A 27,035-nucleotide genomic window follows, 5' to 3' on the forward strand; every position below is an offset into this window, starting at 1 on the left:
GGCCATTCCTAATTACACTGGAGAAGGTGGTGGGGAGTCACCTACTTGAACCGCTGCAGTCCGTGTGGTGAAGGCACTCCCACAGTGCTGTTAGGGAGCCAGTTCCAGGATTTTGACCCAGTGACGATGAAGGAACGGCGATATATGACCAAGTCCGGATGGTGTGTGACTTGGAGGGGAACTTGCAGATGATGGTGTTCCCATTCACCTGCTGCCCTTTTCCTTCTGGGTGGTAAAAGCCGTGGGACAGGTTGGGTGACAGGTTCCCTTCCATCAGAACATAAGGATTAGGAGCAGGAGTCAGCCATATGGTCCTTCGAGCCTTCTCCACCGGTCAATACGACCATGGCTGATCTTCGACCTCAACTTGACTCTCCCGTCCGATCCCCATATCGCTGGAGGACATTAGTGCGCCAGTTGGGATTTTAGTGACAATCCGGCAGCTTTCATAGTGACTGTTTTTCTAGAGCCTGCCCCACAAATTACCCGGTTTATTAAGCTCAATTTTACAACAAGCCTTTGTGTTTTTCTGGGTTCTCTCTCACTCCCTTTTATCTGTTTTATATTCATTGTACAAGTTATTAGAAGGGGAGGACTTGTAGACGGGAAATTTAACTCCAACGTCACATCAAGATCGACCAGTCTATTCATCGGGACCTGAATATCATCAAACATAACATGGAAGCAAAAAGCAGAGTTGACAGCGGGGAGAAACCTAACACGTGTTGTGTGTGGACGAGGATTCAGCCAATCCTGTGGCCTGGCCAAACACAAACGCAGTCACACTGGGGAGAAACCGTGAAAATGCCGGGACTGTGGGAAAGGATTCAATTACCCAACTGAGCTGGAAACTCATCAACACAATCGCACTGGGAGGAGGCTGTTCAGCTGCTCCGTGTGTGGGAAGAGATTCACTCGGTCATGTGAGCTGCTAATACACCAGCGAGTTCACACTGGGGAGAGACCTTCACCTGCTCCGTGTGTGGGTCAGGATTCATTTCTTCAATCCACCGACTGAGACACTAACTTGTTCATACCAATGTGAGACCTTTTAAATCTTCTGCCTGTGAGAAGAGCTTTAAAAGCAAAAAGGAACTGCTGACACACCAGTGCACTCACACTGGGGAGTGGCCGTTCACCTGATCCGTGTGTGGAAACACATTCAACAGTAATTACTGTCGTGTTTGCCAGCACTCTAGTAATGACTCCACGAGACAAGGTATTGCACTTGCACTGTTGTGACCTTAGTCCTTTTATTGCAGCTCCTGAATGAGGTGACAGTGAGGTGGGCTTCCTTTTATACCTGCGGTGTGCAGGTGACCTCTAGGTCTCCACCTGTTGCACCCTCTGGTGGTACAGGCATATTGTATACAGTGTAAAGATACATTCATAGGTCTTATGTAACTGTACATTGAGTGTACAGGGTGTATACACGCACAACAATTACCACCTTCTGAGACACCAGCGAGATCAGACCAGGGAGAGGCCTTTCACTTGCTCCATGTGTGGGAAGGGATTCACTCGATCATTCAGCCTGCTGAGACACCAGCGAGTTCACAAGTGACTGCAGGGTTTGGATTCTGCTGTTATTGCTGCTGTTAGTTATATCCAGAACTGAACCATGTTCATTCCACCGCTGGAAGAGACACCGTGCAGCAGATTTAAAGGGACCACGCACATTGGTGAGAACAAAGTGCTAAATTGGTAAATTTGAAACAGTCCCACTCTTGGGGCCCAAATTTGACCAGTAGAGGTTTCTGACGAACTCACCAGAGGTGCGCCGCTTTTCTACACCGATTAGGGCGCCATAAATCTTCAGGCCGAGTTTGGCCGCTCCCCAGCCTCGCCTCGATGGAGGCGTAGCCAGGTCCCGGTGCTGAAAACAGTGCCAGAACCTCTGCACGTGCACGCATGTGCAGTAGCTCCTCGCCCCTAGAATCTCTGGTGTGCTCTGCAGGCTGTGTGGGAGGGGCCCGAAGCGTGCCGCCCCTATCCCTGGTCGAATGGGCTCCCTCATCGGCGGCCCGCTGAAGGTAGGACTTCTATTTTTTGTGTTTATTTATTTATTGATTGCTTGTGGTCCATTTTTCATTTTGCTTTCTGGGTTGCAAGAGATCTCTTGAGACCCCAGTTTAAGTTGAGTGAAGAGATTCTGAGCTTTCTCTAAGTTTTGACTGCACATACATGCAAGTTGAGTTGCAGTCAGTCGGAGGTTGAGGATATATCACCAGGAGCAGATCTGCACAGTGAGAAAGAACTGATTCGCCGACATTTTTATTTGTTATTGATTGATTGCTTATTACATAGAAACATAGAAAATAGATGCAGGAGTAGGCCATTCGGTCCTTCGAGCCTGCACCACCATTCAATAAGATCATGGCTGATCATTCACCTCAGTACCCCTTTCCTGCTTTCTCTCCATACCCCTTGATCCCTTTAGCCGTAAGGGCCATATCTAACTCCCTCTTGAATATATCCAATGAACTGGCATCAACAACTCTCTGAGGCAGGGAATTCCACAGCTTAACAACTCTCTTGAGTGAAGAAGTTTCTCCTCATCTCAGTCCTAACTGGCTTACCCCTTATCCTTAGACAATGTCCCCTGGTTCTGGACTTCCCCAACATCGGGAACATTCTTCCTATATCAAACCTGTCCAGACCCGTCAGAATTTTAGATATGTTTCTATGAGATTCCCTCTCATCCTTCTAAACTTCAGTGAATACAGGCCCATTCGATTCAGTCTCTCCTCATATGTCAGTCCTGCCATCCTGGGAATCAGTCTGGTGAACCTTCGCTGCACTCCCTCAATAGCAAGAATGTCCTTCCTCAGATTAGGAGATCAAAACTGAACACAATATTCCAGGTGAGGCCTCTACAACTTCAGTAAGACCTCCATGCTCCTGTACTCAAATCCCCTTGCTGTGAAGGCCAACATACCATTTACCTTCTTCACCGTCTGCTGTACCTGCATGCTAACTTTCAATGACTGATGTACCATGACACCCAGATCTCGTTGCACCTCTTTTCCTTATCTGCTGCCATTCAGATAATATTCTGCCTTTGTGTTTTTGCCACTAAAGTGGATAACCTCACATTTATCCACATTATACTGCATCTGCCAGGCGTTTGCCCACTCACCTAACCTGTCCAAGTCACCCTTCAGCCTCTTAGCGTCCTCCTCACAGTTCACACCGCCACCCAGTTTAGTTTCATCTGCAGACTTGGAGATATTACACTCAATTCCTCCATCTAAATCATTAATGTATAATGTAAATAGCTGGGGTCCCAGCACTGAGCCCTGCGGCACCCCACTAGTCACTGCTTGCCATTCTGAAAAGGACGAGTTTATCCCGACTCTCTGCTTCCTGTCTGCCAACCAGTTCTCTATCCACGTCAGTACATTACCCCCAGTACCATGTGCTTTAATTTTGCACACGAATCTCTTGTGTAGGACCTTGTCAAAAGCCTTTTGAAAGTCCAAATACACCACATCCACTGGTTCTCCCTTGTCCACTCTACTCATTACATCCTCAAAAAATTCTAGAAGATTTGTCAAGCATGATTTCCCTTTCATAAATCCATGCTGACTTGGTCCGATCCTGCCATTGCTCTCTCATCCTTAATGATTGATTCCAACATTTTCCCCACTACTGATGTCAGGCTAACTGGTCTATAATTACCCGTTTTCTCTCTCCTTTTTTAAAAAGTGGTGCTACATTAGCTACCCTCCAGGCCATAGGAACTGATCCAGAGTCGATAGACTGTTGGAAAATGATCACCAATGCATCCACTCTTTCTAGGGCCACTTCCTTAAGTACTCTGGGATGCAGACTATCAGGCCCCGGGGGTTTATTGGCCTTCAATCCCATCAATTACTTTGGTCTTGGTGCTTTAGATGCAGGGTTCCTTTTATTTTTTATTTGTTAATTAATTGTTTATTACTTTTTGTGCTTTGTTTCGTGCTTTGTAAATCTTGGTGCTAGATGCAGGTTCTCTCAGCTTCCTTGTATTTTTTATTTGTTATTGAATGTTTATTTTTGTGCTTTGTTTAGTGCTTGGTGCTTTCTTGTCTCTCCACAAGATTTTTCTGTGTGGCCAGATATGCTGGCCTAAGTTAGTTTGGAGTAACTATTAGCTATTCAAACTAGCTTAATGACATCACTGAAGTGCCTAGCAACCAACCTCCCTGAGCCCTGCTCATTATGGGCAAGGTTTAGCATTTGATGGGACAGTGTCGAGGGAGCTTTACTCTGTATCTAACCCTTGCTGTACTTGCCCTGGAAGTGTCTGATGAGAGAGTGTTCAACATAAGAACAAATGAACATAAGGAATAGGAGCGGGAGCAGGCCATACTCGAGCCTGCTTCACAACCCAACACGATCATGGCTGGTCCGATCATGAACTCTGGACCACTTCCCTGTCTTCGCCCCATAACCCCTTATTGGTTCAAAAACTGTCTATCTCTGTCTTAAATTTATTCAATGACCCAGCTTCCACAGCTCTCTGAGGCAGCGAATTCCACAGATTTACAACCCTCCAAGACAAGAAACTGCCACCAAAGCAAGTATATCCTTTCGTAAATATGGAAACCAAAACTGTACGCAGTATTCCAGGTGTGCCCTCACCAATATCATGTATAACTGCAGCAAGACTTCCCTGCTTTTATACTCCATCCCCTTTGCAATAAAGGCCAAGATTTCATTGGCCTTCCTGATCACTTGCAGAACCTGCATACTAACCTTTGCAATTTTTCTCCATTTAATTAATAACTTGCTCTTTGAATTTTTCTGCCAAAGCACATGAGCTCACACTTTCCAACATTATACTCCATCTACCAAATTTTTGCACACTCATTTAGCCTGTCTATATTTGCAGATTTTTTGTGTCCTCCTCACATATTGCTTTTCCTCCCATCTTTGCATCGTCAGCAAATGTGGCCATGTTACACTCGGTCCTTTCTTCCACATCGTTAATGTAGATTGTAAATAGTCGGGGTCCCAGCACTGATCCCTGCGACACCCCACTAGTTACTGATTACCAACCCGAGAATAAACCATTTATCCTGACTCTGTTTTCTGTTAGTTAGCCAATCCTTTATCCATGCTAATATATTACCTCCAACCCCATGATATTTTATCATGTGCGTAACCTTTTATGTGGCACCTTGTCAAATGCCTTCTGGAAGTCCAAATATACCACATCCAATGGTTCCCCTTTATCCACCCTGTTTGTTACATCCTCAAAGAATTCCAACAAATTTGTCAAACATGACTTCCCCTTCATAAATCCGTGGTGACTCTGCCTGACTGAATTGTGCTTTTCCAAATGTCCTGCTACTGCTTCTTTAATAATGGACTCCAACATTTTCCCAACCACAGATGTTAGGCTAATTGGTCTATAGTTTCCTGTTTTTTGTCTGCCTCCTTTTTTAAATAGAGGTGTTACATTTGCAGTTTTCCAATCTGAATCCAGGGAATTATGTTAAATTTACAATCAATGCATTCACTATCCCTGCCGTTACTTCTCTGAAGACTCTAGGATGCAAGCCATCAGGTCCAGGGGATTTATCCGCCTTTAGTCCCATTACCTTACTGAGTACCACCTTCTTAGTGATTGTGTTAGGTTCCTCCCCCCCGTATCGCCCCTTGACTGTCCACTGTTGGGATATTGTTTGTGTCCTCTACCGTAAAGACAGATACAAAATATTTGTAGAGAGTTTCTGCCATCTCCATGTTCCCCATTACTAATTCCCGGTCTCGTCCTCTAAGGGACCAACATTTACTTTAGTTAATCTTTTCCTTTTTATATACCTATAGAAACTCTTGCTATCTGTTTTTATATTTCGTGCTAGTTTACTTTCATAGTCTAACTTCCCTTTCTTCATTTTTTTAGTCTTTCTTTGCTGGCTTTTAAAAGATTCCCAATCTTCTGTCCTCCCACTAGTTTTGGCCACTTTGTATGCCCTTGTTTTTAATTGGACACCGTCCTTTATTTCTTTAGTTAGCCACGGATGGCTATCTTTTCTTTTACACCCTTTTCTCCTCACTGGAACTCTTGAGAGTTGTGCAATATCTCCTTAAATGTACACCACTGTTCAACAACCGTCCTACACTTTAATCTATTTTCCCAGTCCACCTGAGCCAACTCTGCCCTCATACCTACATAGTCTCCTTCATTTAAGCTTAGTACGCTGGTTAGAGAGCTAACTTTCTCACCCTCCATCTAAATTTGAAATTCAACCATGCTATGATCACTCATTCCAAGGAGATCCTTTACGAGGAGATTGTTTATTAATCCTGTCTCATTACACAGGACCAGATCTAAGATAGCCTGCCCCCTGGTTGGTTCCGTTACATACTGCTGAAGGAACCCATCCCTTATGCACTCTATGAACTCCCCCTCAAGGCTACCCTGACCAATTTGATATGTCCAATCAATATGGAGGTTAAAATCACCCATGATTATTGCTGTTCCCTTTTTACAAGCCCCCACTATTTCCTGGTTTATGCTCCGACCAACACAGTTGCTACTGTTAGGTGGCCTGTAGACTATGTCCACCAGTGACTTTTTCCCTTTATTATTCCTTATCTCCACCCAAACTGGTTCAACATCCTGATCATTTGAGCCAATATTGTTTCTTCTGATTGCAGTGATTCCATCCTTTTTCAATAGAGCTACCCCACCTCCTTTTCCTTTCTGTCTGTCTGTCCTTCTGGATTGTCAAATACCCCTGAATATTTAATTCCCAGACCTGGTCACCTTGCAACCACGTCTCTGTAATGCCTATCAGATCATACCCATTTGTATCTATTTGTGCCGTCAACTCATCTATTTTGTGAAAAATGATACGTGCATTTAGACAAAGTGGCTTTAAGTTTGTTTTTTTACCCTTTTTTCCTGCTTGTTTCCTCTCTCCTTCAAACTCACTTTCTTTAATTTTGCTTTCTAATTCCAGCTTTACTCCCCTCCCTACTGAATCTATTTTCAGGTTCCCATCCCCCTGCCAAGCTAGTTTAAACCCTCCCCAACAGCACTAGCAACCCCTTGCCCCCGCGAGGATATTGGTCTCGGCTCTGTTGAGGTGCAACCCGTCCGGCTTGTACCGGTCCCACCTCCCCAGAAGCGGTCCCAATGCCTCCGGAAACTAAAGCCCTCCCTCCTGCACCATCTCTCCAGCCACGTATTCATCTGTTCTATCCTCCTATTTCTGTACTCACCAGCTCGTGGCATCGGGAGTCATCCGGAGATTACTAGCTTTGAGGTCCTGCTTTTTAATCTCTCTCCTAACTCCCTAAACTCTGCCTGCAGGACCCCACCCCTCTTTCTACCCGTGTCATTGGTCCCGATATGGACCATGCCCTCCGGCTGTTCACCCTCTTCCCCCAGAATGCCCTGCAGCCGCTCAGTGACATCCTGGACTCTGGCACCAGGGAGGCAACATACCATCCTGGAGTCACGTCTGCGGCTGCAGAAACACCTGTCTGCTCCCCTGACGATTAAATCCCCTACCACTATAGCTCTTCCATTCTTCTTCCTCCCCCCGTACCCCCCGTGCAGCTGAGACACCCGTGGTGCTGTTGATTTGGCTCTGGTTCACTTCCCAGAGACACCATCGCCCTCACCAGTACTAAGAACAGAGAAGCAGTTGGAGAGCGAGATGGACTCAGGGGACCCTGCCTGGTCCTCCTCTTCTGTCCAGGGGTCACCCAATACCTATCTGCCTGCACATTCGTCAGTTGCGGGGTGACCATCTCTAGAAACGTGATATCCCCGTAGCGCTCAGTGTCATGGATGCACCGCAGTGACTCCAGACGCCGCTCAAGATCCAAAACACGGAGCTTGAGTTGGTGCAGCTGGAGACACCTCCTGCACATGTGGTCGTCCCGGCTGTGCGAAGCTTCCAGGATTTCCCACATGCCGCAGGATGTGTAATCCACGGGACTGAGCTGTCCTTTCATCCCTCGAGTTACACTCACAACTATCAAGTAGAACTAAACTCGAAACCTTAGAGAAATACACCCAGCAACTACTCAGCAATCTGCTGATTTAACTAACCTTTATTTAAAGACTGAATACTAACTTAACAGAAAAAAAAAACCTTCAGGGGAGGAGAGGGAGGGGAACCAGTGAGTGTGGAACTGAACCCAACCAGAGTCAGTACCTTTAGGGGAGGGGAACTAGTGAGTGTAGAACTGAACCCAGCCAGAGTCAGTACCTTCAGGGGAAGGGAACCAGTGAGTGTAAACTGAACCCAGCCAGAGTCAGTACCTTAAGGGGAGGAGAACCAGTGAGTGTCGAACTGAACCCAACCAGAATTGGTGTTGAAAACTGGGAGTGGAGGAGAAACAGTTTAGAAATGTGTGTTGATTTAGATTTCAGCACAGCAGGAGGGACAATGTGTGGGACATGGATTTACAGCTTTGGAAGAACAAGAGAGGAAAGAATGTTCCATGGAAACTAGATGTGTCTATCCTGAATTTCTGTCTTGTACTGACAGTGATGAGTTTTGTTATCTCTTTTTACAGCGTATTAGAAGGGGAGATTTTCAGACAGGAAACACAAACCAAACATCATGTCAAGATCTGACGGAGTCAATCGATTCATCAGGACCCGAATATCATCGGCCTTTGAAAGTGGAAGGAGAAATGTTTGTCTGTCCTGCCTGTGGGAAAAGATTTCAAACATCAGTGTGACTGGAAAAGCACCGAGACACACACACCCGAGTGAATGATCCAGTGCACTGCCTGTGGAAAAAGCTTTAACCAGTCACACAGCCTGAAGAAACATTGCACCATTCACAGCGGGGAGAAACTGTAAACGTGTTGTGAGTGTGGGCGAGGCTTCAACTGATCGTCCAACCATCCAGAGTCACAAGGATACCCGCACCATGGAGAAACTGTGGGGACTATGGGAAGGTATTTAGATCGCCGTCTGTGCTGGAAATTCATCGACGCATTCACACTGGGGAGAGGCCGTTCACCTGCCCCATGTGTGTGAAGGGATTCACTGGGTCATCCCACCTGCTGAAACACCAGCGAGTTCACACTGGGGAGAGGCCGTTCACCTGCCCCATGTGTGGGAAGGGATTCACTGGGTCATCCAACCTGCTGACACATCAGCGAGTTCACAAGTGACTGCAGGGGTTGGAATCTGCTGTTAATCACATCCCGACTGAACCATGTTCATTCTGACAGTTGGGGTTTGTTTCTGCTGATAATAACCCTATAACTGGGCTGGACTTTAATACTCTGGATATATTGCTGATTGTGTTCTCGAGGCTGCAGTGTCCATTTAAGAAACGCTGTGTGTTATCTTTCCCCTTAATTCAGCGACTCTCAACAGAAATTTAGTTTGCAATAAAATTATGCATTTTTACTTGAATCCTACATTGATCTTTGGTACAACATCTACAATACTATCAAACTTTCCACTGAATATAATCTCCAACAAGAGCTTGCTGACAATGCTTACTAACTTGCTCATTACACACAGTGGCCCCTCCATTATCCACCAGAAAGGAGGAGAATGGGAATTGGTGGGGAATCAGTGTCCCCAAATGTTGCCCCTCCCGTCTGGTGTAACAATCCCCTCGGCACGGGAATGGAGACAAGTCCAGACCAAAACTGTGCACAGTACTCCAGCTGTGGTCTTACCAATGTCCTGTACAGTTGTAGCAGGACTTGCCTACTTTTATACTCCATCCCCCTTGCAATAAAGGCCAGCATTCCATTTGCCTTCCTGATTATTTGCTGTACCTGCATGCTAACCTATTGAGTTTCTTGTACAAGAACCCCCAGATCCCTCTGTACTACAGCATTTTGTAATCAACCCCATTTAAATAATAATTCACGTTTTTATTTTTCCTACCAAAGGGGATAACCTGATATTTACCACATTATAGTCCATCTGCCAGATTTTCCCCACTCACTGAGCCTGTCTATATCCCTTTGTAGATTTGTTGCGTCCTCCTCACAACTTGCTTTCCCACCTATCTTTGTATCAGCAGCAAATTTGGCTGCGTTACTCTCGGCCCCTTCATCCAAGTCATTAATATAAATTGTAAATAGTTGAGGCTCCAGCACTGATCCCTGTGTCACCCCACTAGTTACAGTTTGGAAACCTAAAAATGACCCATTTATCTTGACTCTCTGTTTTATGTTAGTTAGCCAATCCTCTATCCATGCTAATATGTTTGCTAGTGCTGTTGGGGAGGAGTTAAACGAATATGGCAGGGGGATGGGAACCAATGTAGGGAGACAGAGGGAAACAAAATGGAGATAGAAGCAAAAGACAGAAAGGAGATGAGTAAAAGTGGAGGGCAGAGAAACCCAAGGCAAAAACCAAAAAGAGCCACTGTACTGCAAAATTCTAAAGGGTCAAAGTGTAATAAAAAGGCAAGCCTGAAAACTCGGTGCCTCAATGCGAGGAGTATTCGGAACCCAGGAGAGGGCTCTGAGCTAGTTAGAGTGGGTGAGAGCTCAGATGAACAGGACCCCAAGAAAGAATGCAAAAGGCGAGAGGCAACAGAGCAGAGTAGCACTGGGGTAAGTGTAAACCATAAGGTGATAGGAAGGGACAATATGTATGAATATCAAGGGGCTGCAGGAGTGGTCAAAACTAAAAATCATGGTTTAAAAACTAGTATTAAAACACTCTACCTAAACGCACGCAGCATTCGAAATAAAGTAAATGAGTTGACGGCACAAATCATTACAAATGGGTATGATTTGGTGGCCATTACAGAAACGTGGTTGCAGGGTGGCCAAGACTGGGAATTAAACATACAGGGGTATCTGACAATTCGGAAAGCTGGACAAGAAGGGAAAGGAGGTGGGGTAGCTCTGTTAATAAAGGATGATATCAGGGCAGTTGTGAGACACGATATTGGCTCTAATGAACAAAATATTGAATCATTGTGGGTGAAGATTAGAGATAGTAAGGGGAAAAAGTCACTGGTGGGCGTAGTTTATAGGCCCCCAAATAATAACTTCACGGTGGGGCGGACAATAATCAAGGGAATAATGGGGGCATGTGAAAAAGGAACGGCAGTAATCATGGGGGATTTTAACCTACATATCGATTGGTCAAATCAAATCGCACGGGGTAGCCTGGAGGAGGAATTCATAGAATGCATACGGGATTGTTTCTTAGAACAGTATGTTACAGAACCGACAAGGGAGAAAGCTATCTTAGATCTGGTCCCATGTAATGAGACAGGAATAATAAATGATCTCCAAGTAAAAGATCCTCTCGGAATGAGTGATCACAGTATGGTTGAATTTGTAATGCAGATTGAGGGTGAGGAAGTAGTGTCTCAAACGAGTGTACTATGCTAAAACAAAGGGGACTACAGTGGGATGAGGGCAGAGTTGGCTAAAGTAGACTGGGAACACAGACTAAACGATGGCACAATTGAGGAACAGTGGAGGACTTTTAAAGAGCTATTTCATAGTGCTCAACAAAAATATATTCCAGTGAAAAAGAAGGGCGGTAAGAGAAGGGATAACCAGCCATGGATAACCAAGGAAATAAAGGAGAGTATCAAATTAAAAACCAATGCGTATAAGGTGGCCAAGGTTAGTGGGAAACTAGAAGATTGGGAAAATTTTAAACGACAGCAAAGAATGACTAAGAAAGCAATAAAGAAAGGAAAGATAGATTACGAAAGTAAACTTGCGCAAAACATAAAAACAGATAGTAAAAGCTTTTACCGATATATAAAATGGAAAAGAGTGACTAAAGTAAATGTTGGTTCCTTAGAAGATGAGAAGGGGATTTAATAATGGGAAATGTGGAAATGGCTGAGACTTTAAACAATTATTTTGTTTCAGTCTTCACAGTGGAAGACACAAAAACCATGCCAAAAATTGCTGGTCACGGGAATGTGGGAAGGGAGGACCTTGAGATAATCACTATCACTAGTGGGGTCGTGCTGGACAGGCTAATGGGACTCAAGGTCGACAAGTCCCCTGGTCCTGATGAAATACATCCCAGGGTATTAAAAGAGATGGCGGAAGTGATAGCAGATGCATTCATTATAATCTACCAAAATTCTCTGGACTCTGGGGAGCTACCAGCGGCTTGGAAAGCAGCTAATGTAACACCTCTGTTTAAAAAAGGGGGCAGATCAAAGGCAGGTAACTATAGGCCGGTTAGTTTAACATCTGTAGTGGGGAAAATGCTTGAAGCTATCATTAAGGAAGAAATAGTGGGACATCTAGATAGGAATAGTGCAATCGAGCAGATGCAACATGGATTCATGAAAGGGAAATCATGTTTAACTAATTTACTGGAATTCTTTGAGGAGATAACGAGCATGGTGGATAGAGGTGTACCGATGGATGTGGTGTATTTAGATTTCCAAAAGGCATTCGATAAGGTGCCACACAAAAGGTTACTGCAGAAGATAAAGGTACGCGGAGTCAGAGGAAATGTATTAGCATGGATCAAGAATTGGCTGGCTAACAGAAAGCAGAGAGTCAGGATAAATGGGTCCTTTTTGGGTTGGAAATCGGTGGTTAGTGGTGTGCCACAGGGATCGGTGCTGGGACCACAACTGTTTACAATATACATAGATGACCTGGAAGAGGGAACAGAGTGTAGTGTAACAAAATTTGCAGATGACACAAAGATTAGTGGGAAAGCGGGTTGTGTCGAGGACACAGAGAGGCTGCAAAGAGATTTAGATAGGTTACGCGAATGGGCAAAGGTTTGGCAGATGGAATACAATGTCGGAAAATGTGAGGTCATCCACCTTGGGAAAAAAAACAGTAAAAGGGAATATTATTTGAATGGGGAGAAATGACAACATGCTGCGGTGCAGAGGGACCTGGGGGTCCGAATCCCAAAAAGTTAGTTTGCAGGTGCAGCAGGTAATCAGGAAGGCGAATGGAATGTTGGCCTTCATTGCGAGAGGGATGGAGTACAAAAGCAGGGAGGTCCTGCTGCAACTGTGCAGGGTATTGGTGAGGCCGCACCTGGAGTACTGCGTGCAGTGTTGGTCACTTTACTTAAGGAAGGCTATACTAGCTTTGGAGGGGGTACAGAGACGATTCACTAGGCTGATTCCGGAGATGAGGGGGTGACCTTATGATGATAGATTGAGTAGACTGGGTCTTTACTCGTTGGAGTTCAGAAGGATGAGGGGTGATCTTACAGAAACATTTAAAATAATGAAAGGGATAGACAAGATAGAAGCAGACAGGTTGTTTCCACTGGTCGGGGAGACTAGAACTAGGGGGCACAGCCTCAAAATACATGGGAGCCAATTTAAAACCGAGTTGAGAAGGAATTTCTTCTCTGAGGATTGTGAATCTGTGGAATTCTCTGCCCAAGGAAGCAGTTGAGGCTAGCTCATTGAATGTATTCAAATCACAGATAGATTTTTCACCAATAAGGGAATTAAGGGTCATGGGGAGCGGGCGGGTAAGTGGAGCTGAGTCCACGGCCAAATCAGCCATGATCTTGTTGAATGGCGGAGCAGGCTCGAGGGGCTCAATGGCCTACTCCTGTTCGTAATTCTTATGTTATGTTCTTTTGTAGGAGGGGCTTGGTGTCAGTGCCTGTAGGGTGGGTTTATATCAAACAGGAGGGGATTGGTGTCAGTGGCTGTGGCTTGGGTTTATATCAGACAGGAGGAGATTGATGTCAGTGACTGTGGGGTGGGTTTATATCAGACAGGAGGAGATTGGTGTCAGTGACTGTGGGGTGGGTTTATAACAGACAGGAGGGGATTGGTGTCAGTGACTGTGCAGGAGGAGTCTCCAGCTTCAACTACTCGAGCTCCACGTTTCGGAGCTTGAGCGGCGGCTGGAATCACTACGGTGCATCCGCGAGGCTGAGAGCTCCGTGGATTGTACCTTTCAGGAGGTGCAGGCAGAGGGGAAGTGGGTGACCACCAGACAGAGTAAGAACGCCAGGCAGATAGTGCAGGAGTCCCCACGCGAGTCCATCTCACTTTCAAACCGATATTCACTTCTGAGCATCGGTGAGGGCGATGGTGCCTCTGGGGAGTGAAGCCAGAGCCAATTCCAAGGCACCACGGGTGGCTCAGCTGCACAGGGGAGAAGGACGAAGAATAAAAGAGCTGTAGTGATTGGGGATTCTATAATTAGGGGAGCAGAAAGGCGTTTCTGCGGCCGCAGACGTGACTCCAGAATGGTGTGGTGCCAGGGTCAGGGATGTGACAGAGCAGACGCAGGGAATTCTGGGGGAGGGAATGTGCTGAGCATTTCTGCATCCACCATCCTTCCAGGCAGTGAGTTCCAGACCCCCACGACCCTCTGCGTGAAGAAGCCTCCCCTCAAATCCCCTCTGAGCCTTCCATCAACCACCTTAAAACTATGCCTCGTAATTGACCCCTCCACCAAGGGAAATAGACCCTTGCTATCTACTATATCCAGACCTCTCAAAATGTTGTCACCTCAATGAGGTTTCCTCTCAGCCTCCACTGTTCCAATGAGAGCAAACCCAGCCTATCCAATCTGTTCTCACAGCTCAGATGCTGCATTCCAGGCAGCATCCTAGTAAATCTCCTCTGCACCCTCTCTCGCGCAATCACATCCTTCCTATAATATAGCAACCAGAACTCCAGCTGTGGCCGAACCAGAGTATTATACAATTGAAGCATAACCTCCGTGCTCTTGTATTCTTTGCTTCGGCCAATAAAGGCAAGCATTCTGTATGCCTTCTTAACCACCTTATCCACCCGGCCTGCTACTTTCAGGGATCTGTGGACAAGCACTCCAAGGTCCCTTTGATCATCTACCGCTTAATGTGTATCATCATCATCATCATAGGCAGTCCCTCGGGATCGAGGAAGACTTGCTTCCACTCTTAGCATGAGTTCTTAGGTGGCTGTACAGTCCAATACAAGACCCACAGTTTCTGTCACAGGTGGGACAGATAGTCGTTGAGGGAAAAGGTGGGCAGGGAGCCTGGTTTGCCACACGCTCCTTCCGCTGCCTGCGCTTGATTTCTGCATGCATCGGCGACGATACTCGAGGAGCTCAGGCCCCTCCCAAATGCACTTCCTCCACTGAGGGCGGTCTATGGCCAAGGACTCCCAGGTGTCAGTGGGCATGTCGCACTTTATCAGGGAGGCTTTGAGGGTGTCCTTGTAACGTTTCCTCTGCCTGCCTTTGGCTCGTTTGCTGTGGACGGGTTCCGAGTGGAGCGCTTGCTTTGGGAGTCTCGTGTCTGGTATGCGAACTATGTGGCCTGCCCAGCGGAGCTGATCAAGTGTGGTCAGTGCTTCAATGTTGGGGATGTTGGCCTGGACGAGGACGCTAATGTTTGTGTGTTTGTCCACCCAGGGGACTTGCAGGATCTTGCAGAGGCATCGCTGGTGGTATTTCTCCAGCGACTTGAGGTGTCTACTGTACATGGTCCATGTCTCTGAGCCATACAGGAGGGCGGGTATTACTCTGGCTCTGTAGACCATGAGCTTGGTGACAGTTTTGAGGGATTGATCTTCAAATATTAATGTGTATACCCTTTCCTTATTAGCCCTCCCAAAGTGCAATACCTCACACTTCTCCGAATTAAATTCCATTTGCCACTGCTCTGCCCACCTGAGCAGTAGACTGATATCCTCCTGCAGTCCATGACTTTCCTCTTCATTATCAACCACACAGCCAATTTTAGTGTCATCTGCAAATGTCTTAATCTTACTCCCTCGATTCAAATCTAGATCATTGATATATACCACAAAAAGCAAGGGATCCATGACTGAGCCCTGCAGAACCCCACAGGAAACATCCTTCCAGTCACAAAAACATCCATCAATCCTTACCTTTTGCTTCCTACCTCAAAGACAATTTTGGATCCAACTTGCCACTTTGCTCTGGATCCCATGGGCTTTAACCTTCGTGACCGGTCTACCACGTGGGACCTTATCAAAAGCTTTGCTAAAGGCCATATACACTACATTGTGTGCACTACCCTCATTGACCCTCTTGGTTGAATTTTTTGAGGAGGTAATCAGGATAGTCAAACACAATCTTCCCTTAACAAATCTGTGCTGACTGTCCCTAATTAGTCCTTGCCTTTCCAAATGTAGATTTATCCTCTCTCACAGGATTTTTTCCAATAATTTCCCACCACTGAGGTTAGGCTGACAGGCCTGTAATTACTCGGCCTATCCCTTTCTCCCTCCTTAAACGAGGGTACCACATTAGCAGTCCTCTGGCACCATGCCCAAATCCAAATAGGACTGGAAAATGATGGTCAAGGGATCTGCTATTTCCTCTTTTACTTCGCCTGGGATGCATTTCATCTGGGCCTGGGGACTTATCTACTTCCAAAGCTGCTAAACACCTTAATACTCCTCTCTCACTGTTTATTTCATCCAGAATTTCACACTCCTCCTTGATAACAGTATCTGCATTGCCCCTTTCCTTTGTGAAAACAGACGCAAAATATTCATTAAGAATCATAACAACATCTTCTGCCTCCACACAAAGATTACCCTCATGGGGCCCAAGTTTCCACACGATAAAAAACGGGTGCCCCTCCGAGCTGGGCGCCCGTTTTTCGCGCCGGAAAGAAAACGTGCGATTCTGGAGCGCCCTGCAGCTCCATGTCTGTTTGGCGTGGCGCCCAGGGGGGCGGAGCCTACACTCGCGCCGATTTTGTAAGTGGGAGGGGGCGGGTACCATTTAAATTAGTTTTTTCCTGCCGGCAACGTTGCGTGCGCATGTTTGGAGCGTTCGCGCACGCGCAGTGTGAAGGAAACATTGGCACTCGGCCATTTTTGTAGTTCTTTGTAGCTGTTTAATTTTTGAAATTTTTTTAATAAAAGCACATTGCCATCAGCACATCAGCACTGAGGCTTCTTGCAGCAGTGAGAAGGCTGCAGGAAGCCTCAGGAAGTTGAGGCAGCCGTTTCCCTCCTCCCCCCCGCCTCGCGGGAACGAACGGCTTCCTCCTCCCCCCCCCCCCCCCCCAACGGGAACGAATGGCTGCTGCCTTCCCCCCCTCCCACCCCCCGCGGGAACGAAACGAACGGCTTCCTCCTTCTCCCCGCGGGAACGAATGGCTACCTCAACTTGTGAGGCTTCTTGCAGCATTCTCCCTGGGTGAAGCACTTTCACACAGGTAGGAAGATGGCTTATTTAATCTTTTCTTTGCTTATAAATTTTTATTCAGGTTGGATTTATTTGTATAAGTATAAATAAGGATTTATTATAGAATTTAATGACTTCCCTTCCCCCTCTCTCTCCCCCACCTCGTTCTGGACGCCTAATTTGTAACCTGTGCCTGATTTTTTAATGTGTAGACAAGGTTTTTTCAGTTCAACAAAAATCTTCACTTGCTCCATTCTAACTTCGTTTGGAGTACGTTTTCACTGTGGAAACTTTGAAATCAGGCGGCAGTGGCCGGACACGCCCCCTTTTGAAGAAAAAATTCTGTTCCAAAGTGAAACTGTTCTAATTGACTAGAACTGCAGAAAAAAAAATGTGGAGAATTGCGATTTCCAAGATAGTCCGTTCTCCACCAGTTGCTCCTAAAAAAATCAGGCGCAAATCATGTGGAAACTTGGGCCCATGGTCTCTAATAGGCCCTACCCTTTCTTTAGTTTCCTCTTACTCTTAATACATTTATAGAACTTCTTTGGGCTTTCCTTAATTTTACTAATCAAGTATTTTTCATGCTCTCTGTTAACATTCCTAATATCCTTTTTAATTTTACCTCTTATCTTTCTATATTCCTCCAAAGATTCTACAGTATTTCGCCGTTGGTGTATGACATAAGCTTCCCATTTTTTCTTTATCCTACCCTGTAAGTCCTTAGACATCCAGCGGGTTCTAGAATTGTTATTCCATCCTTTTTCTTTAAAGTCACATGTTTGGCCTGAGCCTCCCAGACCTCCTCCTTGAATGTCTCCCACTGTTCCAACACTGATTTACCTACAAGTAGCAGTTTCCAGTCCACTGTGGCCAAATCACTCCTCAACTTAGCAAAGTTAGCTTTTCCCCAGTTTGAAACTTTTATTCGAGGCCTATCCTTGTCCTTATCCATAACTAACTTGAATCGGACTGAATTATGGTCACTGGCACCCAAGTGCTCTCCCACTAATACCCCTTCAACCTGCCCAGCTTCATCCCCCAAAACGAAATCCAAAACCGCCCCCTCTCGTGTTAGGCTTGTTACATACTGACTAAAAAAGTTCTCTTGAATGCAGTTTAAGAATTCCACACCTGTGGATATCTGAACGGAATATATGGAATTAAGGACAGTAAAGTAAACGGGATATATGAAAATGTATAAGCCATGGAAGAATAGCTGGGAGAATGTCAGATTGCAAATAGTGCAACATCAGCATAGCTAACAGTCTGTCTCAAGGTTTCAAGTCACTAATCCTGCCAATGAAATAAATCTGCAGAATTGCAAGGTCTCAGTTAATAGTCACATCATTAGATTGAAACATTTAGAGGCAATGCTTGAGCTTTCAAGAAGAACATCTCATATAAATTGACTAATGAGTGGCTGAGTTAGACTGTCAATCCATTTGTATTTTGTTATCTGATTTCAAAACTGTATAACTGTTGACGCTTTACGATGTAACTTCACCTATCCGTAGGGAGTGTGTACGCTCTATCCAGAGAGCATATCTTCTGTCTGATAGGTCTTACTGGCCGGTAATAAAGACTGCTTTGTTCAAAGCACAAGAGGTATTCGACTCAGTAATTTTACTGAACCAGATTGAGGTAAAAGAATCCAGAAATTTACACACCCTCTACACCCTTCACACTAAATTTGTCCCAATCAATATTAGGATAGTTAAAATCCCCTACTATTACTGACCTATGGTTTTTGGACAACACAGCAATTTGCCAACATATTTGTTGCTCCATCTCCCTCCCAGTTTGGGGGTCTATAATACACGGCCAGCAGTGTGATCGCCCCTTTTTTATTTTTAAATTCGACCCATATGGCCTCATTTGATGATCTCTCTAAAATATCCCTCCTCTCCGCTGTAATAGTTTCTTTAATCAATTCCGTGACACCCTTTTTACCCCCCTCTCTGTCTTGTCTAAAAATCTTGGAACCAGGAATATTGATCTGCAAACCTGCCCCTCTTTCAGCCATGTCTCTGTAATGGCTATAATGTAATCCTCCCAAGTATCTATCTGTGCTCTTAGCTCATCTGCCTTACTCGCTATACTCCTTGCATTAAAGTATATGCCATTTCGCACAGGAAGCCCTCCTTGATTACTACTTACTAACCCTTGTTTCCTCTGTTTTACAGATTCGCTTTCTAAATTCATGCTATCCAATTTCTGCTTCACTTCCTTCCCTATTGAATGTGTTCTCAGGTTCCCATCCCCTTGCCAAGCTAGTTTAAACTCTCCCCAACAGCACTAGCAAAGCTCCCCGCTAGGATATTGGTCCCGGCACTGTTGAGGTGCAACCCGTCCGGTTTGTACAGGTCCCATCTCCCCCACAAGTCGTCCCAATCCCTCAAGAATTTAAAGCCCTCCTTCCTACACCAACTCTCCAGCCACGCATTCATTCTCTCTGTCCTTCTATTCTTGTACTCATTAGCACGTGGCACTGGTAGTAATTCGGAGATTACTACCTTTGAGGTCCTACTCTTCAATTTTCTTCCTAGCTCCCTAAATTCTGCCTGTAGAACCTCATCCCTCTTTCTACCTATGGTGCTGGTCCTGATATGGACCATGACCTCTAGCTGTTTACCACATTTAAAAGGTGCTTGGATGCGCACTTGAAGTGCCGTAATCTGCAGGGTAACGGACCTAGATCTGGTAATTGGGATTAGACTGGATAACCTCCTGTCGGCTGGCAAAGATACGATGGTAAGTACTGCAGCGAATCGAACATGGCCAGGGTGATCTCCTGGACTCGTTTCGATCACCTGGATGGGTCAGAGAGGAATTTTCCGAGATTTTTTTTCCCCAATTGGCCTGGGTTTTTATCTGGTTTTTGCCTGTCCCAGGAGATCACATGGCTCTGGTTGGGGTGGAGTGTAGAATGTTTCAGTGTAAGGGGTGTCGCAGTTGTGTGAGGCGGACTGGTTGGCTCGGGTGCTTTTTACCTTTCCGCCATTGTTCATTGCTCACAGGTTTCTAGTAACCTTCAGGGCTGCTGACCGAGGGCCGTGCGACTCTTTATCGGTCGGCGTGGACACGATGGGCCGAAATGGCCTCCTGCACTGTAAATTTCTACGTTTCTACCAATTACTTTAAATCTATGCCCCTAGTCATTGACCCCTCTGCTAAGGGGAATAGGTCCCTCCTATCCATTCCATCTAGGCCCCTCATAATTTTATAAACCTCAATCAGGTCTCCCCTCAACCTCCTCTGTTCCAAACAAAACAACCACAGCCGATCCAATCTTTCTTCATACCTAAAATTCTCCAGTCCAGGCATCATCCTGGTAAATCTCTTCTCTACCCTCTCTTTTCTGTAATGTGATGACCAGAATTGCACGCAGTATTCTAGCTGTGGCCTAACTAGTGTTTTATACAGTTCAAGCTCTTGTATTCTATGCCTCGGCTAATAAAGTCGAGTATCCCGTATGCCTTCTTAACCACTTTATCGACCTGTCCTGCTACCTCCAGGGATCTGTGGTCAAGCACGCCAAGGTCACCCTGTTCCTCTACACTTCTCAGTGTCCTACCATCTATTGTGTATTCCCTTTCCTTGTTAGCCCTCACCAAATGCATTACCTCACACTCCTGCGGATTGAATTCCATTTGCCCCTGCTCTGCCCACCTGACAGGTCCATTGATACCTTCCTGCATTCTACAGCTTTCTTCTTCATTATCAACCACACGGACAATTTTCGTATCATCAGCAAACTTCGTAGTCATACCCTTTACATTCAAATCTAAATCATTGATTTATACCAGAAACATCCTTCCAGTCACAAAAACACCCATTGACCATTAACCTTTGCTTCCTACCTCAGCCAATTTTGGATCCAAGTTGCCACTTTGCCTTGTATCCCATGGGATATAACTTTCATGACCAGTCTGCCATGTGGGATTTTATCAAAAGCCTTGTTAAAATCCATATACACAACACCGTCATCGACCCTCCGTGTGACCTCCTCAAAAAATGCAATCAGGTTAGTCAGACACGATCTTCCATTAACAAATCCGTACTGAATGTCCCTGATTAATCCGGCTCTTTCTGAATGAAGATTTATCCTGTCCCTCAGAATTTGTTCCAATAATTCAAAGTCCAAACTGGGGGAACTGAATTTTATTTTGTCATGCTATCGAGATTGGGGCCAGAGGGACAATAAATAATAATAAATAAATTATTTTAAAAATCGGTGATCAGACCTGCAGTGTGATCAAAATTTCCAGATGACGCCAAAAATGGGGAGCGTGGGGCTCTGTGAAGAGGACTGTAAGTGAGTTCAGTCTGAATGCACAGGTTTGTAAATGGGCTGGATGGATGGCAGATGAAATTTAGTGCAGAGAAATATGATGCAAAACATTTTGGAAGAAAAATGGAGGAAATGTACATTAAATGGTAACATTTTAAAAGGAGTGGAGGGGTAGAGAGATTTGGGGATGTAAAGGTCGAGCCAATCCCTTGTCTTATTAATTAGCAAGTTCCAGAGTCCAGTGTCAGCAATTTTAATACCTTAATAAGAAATATAAGATGAGCAGTTTCTCCGTCATCCACCGTATCTTATACTGATCCACCAATCAGAGTAAAGATGCAAGTCCCGCGTGTCCACTGTAACTGACACCAGGTCAGCCCGCTGGATGGAACCTCGGGCGCCCTGAGCTTGATCTCCGGTATCTCCAGTCCCCACTGCCCCCTTACATCAGTCTCCCCTCACTTTGATACCCTGCACTGATCCACCTCTGGCACCGGACTCTTCTTTGTCTTCTCTGCTGGGTTTGGGCAGGAAGTGAGGAAAAGACAGCTGGAACTTCTCTAATCTGTGATTTACAAGGACACTTTCCCTGGTTCCCAGCAGTTACTTTTCTTCAGTAATTTTCTCATTATCCCTAAACTACCCTGCCTGCTGTTAGTTCTTATAGTTACACAATTATAGGTATAAACATATCACATTATAATCTAATCTATTCTATTACTCACACTGGTTTAAGCTTGGAAGAAGCACTGAGGGTAGCAAGGGCACACAATGTACTCTGGGTGGGGAACTTCAATGTCCATCACCAAAAGTGACTCGGGAGTACCACTACTGACTGAGCTGGTCGAGTCCTGAAGGACATATCTGCCAGACTGGGCCTGCAGCAGATGGTGACAGAACCAACATGAGGAAAAAACCTACTTGAGCTGGTCCTCACCAATCTAACTGTCACAGATACGAACAATGACGGACAGGTAAAGACCATCGGGTACATCGAGCCTGTCCCACATGGAGCTGCCTCTGTCTATGACAGCATTGGTAGCAGTGACCACCGCACACAGTCATTGTGGAGACAAAGTCACACCGAACACACTCTCAAATGTGTTGTGTGGCACCATCACCGTGCTAAACGGGATAGATGCAGAACAGATCTAGCAGCTGAAAACGGGCCATCAGCAGCAGCAGCATTGTATTCCACCACAATCTGTGACCTCATGGTCTGGCATATCCCTCACTCTAACATTACCATCAAGCCTGGTTCAATTAGGAGTGCAGAAGAGCATGCCAGGAGCAGCACCAGGCATACCGAGAAATGAGGTATCAGCCTGGGGAAGCTGCAACACAGGACTACATGCATAATAAACAGCGATAGCAGCATGGTATAAACAGGGCTAAGTAATCCCACAATCAATGAATCAGATCAAAGCTCTGCAGTCCTGCCACATCCAGTTGTGAATGAACACAAGAACATACATACGAACTAGGAGCAGGAGTAGGTCATACGGCCCCTCGAGCCTGCTCCGCCATTCAATAAGATCACGGCTGATTTTCTACCACAACTCCACTTTCCTGCACTATCCCCATATCCCTCGATTCCCTTAATATCCTATGCTGGGTTCAGTTCTACACTCACTGGTTCCCCTCCCTCTCCTCCCCTGAAGGTACTGACTCTGCCTGGGTCCAGTTCTACACTCACCGGTTCCCCTTCCCTGAAGGTACTGACTCTGGCTCGGTTCAGTTCTATACTAACTGGTTCCCCTCCCCTGAAGGTACTGACTCTGGCTGGGTTCAGTTCTACACTCACTGGTTCCCCTCCCCTGAAGGTGCTGACTCTGGCTGGGTTCAGTTCTACACTCACCAGTTTCTCTCCAATATGTGACCCATGTGCCCAAACTCCATGTGTGAACCTCGACAGTGAGTGTCAACTGGCTATTCCACTGTCCTCACCTGTGGCCTCACACGAGCATTTTCCAGCAGGGCCACCGGACCCTTCTCACAATGGCTGAGTGGATAATGGCTTGTAGGATCTGTTCCCCACCCCAACTGTAAAATGGATTGTCGAATGGAATATAAAACCTACGGACGGAGGGACGGGTTAATAAAAAACAAACCTCAGTACAAACACCCAGAGGGTGGGCTATACAGTAAGGGGTTCATTCAAACATTGCAGTGAAACGATGATTCATTGAGAGACTGGAAGGACATCCTCAGAGATAATGATACAGGACACCTGCCATCGATCTAATCAACACAGGCAATAGCACCAGACGCCGGCCATGCACACCTTCAATGGCCCCTGGTCCCTGTCAAGAAGGAAGAGGGACATTCACACATTCCTCAACAGTGGAGCCAGATCTGTTCCCAAGGAAGGTTTGCATTGTACTACACAGCAGGAGAGCTGATCGTGCCCCTGTCTGGGCCAGGGAGTGGAATACACTGATGATCAAGAGGTTATTAACTATCGGAAGAGTTGACAGAGGAACAGCAGGAAATATATTTGATGCTGTGATTATGAAGCCCCATAAAAAGAGGACCACTTCGGAGCGAGGACAGTGCAGTGAAGGAGGATGCAGGGTGGTCACCTGGTCCCGGCCTACAATCCACACCACAACCACCAGCTGTGTGGGTGATTATAAGTTTCAGTCAAACCGTCGGGGAATTTGTCCGAGTCGTTTTAAAATCGCAGTCAAATCGCGGAAGGGTGTTAAACTGTGATATTACCTGTTAGGTTTCAGGTAACCTTGTGGAGGGGGTTTTATTATGGGTTCGGTGTTATTCCGGTCGGAATCTCAGGGAGGTTGTGTACTGGGGAATAACGCAAGTTCAATAAACATACAAGTTTAAGGTTGAGTCAAAACCCTGTGCCGAGTGTATTTTGTTCTTATAAATCCTGAAGTCAAGAACTGTTGGTGAGGGTTTACTGAATCTCTCACAGGCACCACCCAGTGTGACTGAGTCAAAGTTCCACCATTCAATTAGATCGTGACTGATCAGTATCTTATCTCCGTCTACCTGCCTTAGTTCCATCACTCTTAATACCATTGCCCAAGAAGAATCTATCAAGCACAGTTTTGGAATTTTCAATTGGGCCCCAGCCTGAGTTTTATGGGGAACAGAGTTCCAGATTTCCACAACCTTTAAGAACATAAGAAACAGGAGCAGGAGTAGGCCATACGTACCCTCAAGCCTGCTGCACCATTCAATAAGATCCAGGATGATCTTGTACTTCAGCTCCACTTTCCCGCACTATCCCCATATCCCTCGATTCCATTAGTGTCCAAACAGCTTTCTCTCTCAGCCCTGAATATACTCAATGACTCAGCATCCACAGTCCTCTGGGGGAGAGAATTCTAAAGATTCACGACCCTCTGAGTGCAGAAATTTCTCATCAGCTCAGTCCTGAATGGCCGAGCCCGTATCCTGAGACAATATCCCTGAGTTCTCGACTCTCGAGCCAAGAGAAACAGATTCTCACCATTTGTGTGAGGAAGTGCTTCATGACATCACCCCGGAACCTCAGTGGTGGGAAAATTATTGGAAACAAATCCTGAGGGACAGGATAAATCTTCATTTGGAAAGACATGGATTAATTAAGGACAGTCAGCATGGATTTGTTAAGGGAAGGTCAGGTCTGACTAACTTGATTGAATTCTGAGAGGAGGTAACCGTGAGGGTCGATGAGTGTAGTGTGTATGATGTAGTGTATATGGATTTTAGCAAAGCTTTTGATATAGTCCCACATGGCAGACTGGTCACAAAAGTAAAAGCCCATGGGATCCAGGGCTAAGTGACAAGTTGGATCCAAAATTGGCTCAGGCTGGAAGCAAAAGGTAATGGTACATGGGTGTTTTTGTGACTGAAAGGCTGTTTCATAACATAAGAATCTTGCCCCTCGAGTCTGCTCCTCCATTCAAAAAGATCACGGCTGATCTGGCCGTGGACTCAGCTCCACTTACCCGCCCGCTCCCCATAACCCTTAATTCTCTTATTGGTTAAAAATCTATCTATCTGTGATTTGAATACATTCAATGAGCTAGCCTCAACTGCTTCCTTGGGCAGAGAATTCCACAGATTCACCAATGTCTTGGAGAAGAAATTCCTTCTCAACTCGGTTTTAAATTGGCTCCCCCGTATTTTGACGCTGTGCCCCCTAATTCTAGTCTCCCCGACCAGTGGAAACAATCTCTCTGCCTCTATCTTGTCTATTCCTTTCATTATTTAAAATGTTTCTATAAGATCACCACTCATCGTTCTGAACTCCAACGAGTAAAGACCCAGTGCACTTAATCTATCATCATAAGGTAACCCACTCATCTCCGGAATCAGCCTAGTGAATCGACTCTGTACACCCACCAAAACCAGTATATCCTTCCTCAAGTAAGATGACCAAAACTGCACGCAGTACTCCAGGTGCGGCCTCACCAATACCCTGTACAGTTGCAGCAGGACCTCCCTGCTTTTGTACTCCATCCCTCTCGCAATGAAGGCCAACATTCTATTCGCCTTCCTGATTACCTGCTGCACCTGTAAACTAACTTTTTGGAATTCATGCACAAGGATGTTTTATTATTTGAAGGGGCTGCTCCTGAAATTCTGGCTGCACTTCAGTCCCACTCTCCTGATTTTTGGGCACCCTGTGCGGAGGGGAGCGGGTAGGTCCGAAGGCCTCCTCATAGGACTGCTCCTGGGCACGGCCAAGGGTGCCATCAGCGGGCGGTCGAGGGGGTCATTCAACCTGACTGCCTGCCTCTCTTCCGCTCTTACATCCGGTCCAGGGTGTCCTTGGAGATGGAGCACGCGGTGTCCACCGGTACGCTCGCGGCCTTCCGCGAGAGGTGGGCACCGGAGGGACTGGAGTGCATCATCCCGCCCGGCAACCAAATTTTAATTTGATTTTACGTTTTTAAGTTTAATTTGTTTTAATTGCCGGTGCTTTTAGTGTCCCCCTTCCCTTTTATAGGGGGCACTGGGGAAAATTGTGATTTTAGTGCCCAAAAAAAAAACCAAAAAAAGAAAAACACAAAAAAAAACAAAAAAAAAGGGGGAAAAAAAAGGGCCTTGTAAATGTCTGGAGTGTCACCCAGGTCGGGTGGCACCGTTTAATGTTTTTTTGTTTTGCAGATGAACTCTAAAAAGAGTTTCATGCACAAGGAACAGGCCGCGTGGCCTAATGGATAAGGCGTCTGACTTCGATCATAACCGCGAAATTATCAGAAGATCGTGGGTTCAAGTCCCACCCACTCCAGGGACTAGAGCACAAAAAATGAAATGCTGTTTTGGCCTATGGCCACACTCGTCTGAAAACGCCCGCTCTCATCTGATCTTGAAAGCTAAGCAGAGTCAGGCCTGGTTAGTACTTGGATGGGAGACTGGAGGCTCTATCCCACCCCTGTATTCAGGGGGCACTTGAACTAATTGTTTATTACTCCAAAAGAGTTTCATGCACAAGGACCCCCAGGTCCCTCTGCAACGCAGCATGTTGTAATTTTTCCCCATTCAAATAATATTCCCTTTTTACTGTTTTTTTTTTCCCCCCAAGGTGGATGACCTCACATTTTCCGACATTGTATTCCATCTGCCAAACCTTAGCCCATTCGCTTAACCTATCTAAATCTCTTTGCAGCCTCTCTGTGTCCTCCACACAATCCGCTTTCCCACTAATCTTTGTGTCATC

General features: G+C 45.8%; 2 protein-coding genes across 3 annotated transcripts in view; both read right to left on the reverse strand.

Annotated features, from left to right (window-relative positions):
* The window catches only part of LOC139235632 (zinc finger protein 239-like), a 786,713-nt gene that overhangs the window by 421,263 nt on the left and 338,415 nt on the right, over nucleotides 1–27,035 (reverse strand). The window lies entirely within an intron of this gene.
* LOC139235305 (zinc finger protein 3-like) overlaps nucleotides 1–27,035 on the reverse strand; it is a 69,931-nt gene that overhangs the window by 14,432 nt on the left and 28,464 nt on the right. The window lies entirely within an intron of this gene.

The sequence above is a fragment of the Pristiophorus japonicus genome, chromosome 23 (assembly GCF_044704955.1).
Source record: "Pristiophorus japonicus isolate sPriJap1 chromosome 23, sPriJap1.hap1, whole genome shotgun sequence".
Lineage (NCBI taxonomy): Eukaryota > Metazoa > Chordata > Chondrichthyes > Pristiophoridae > Pristiophorus > Pristiophorus japonicus.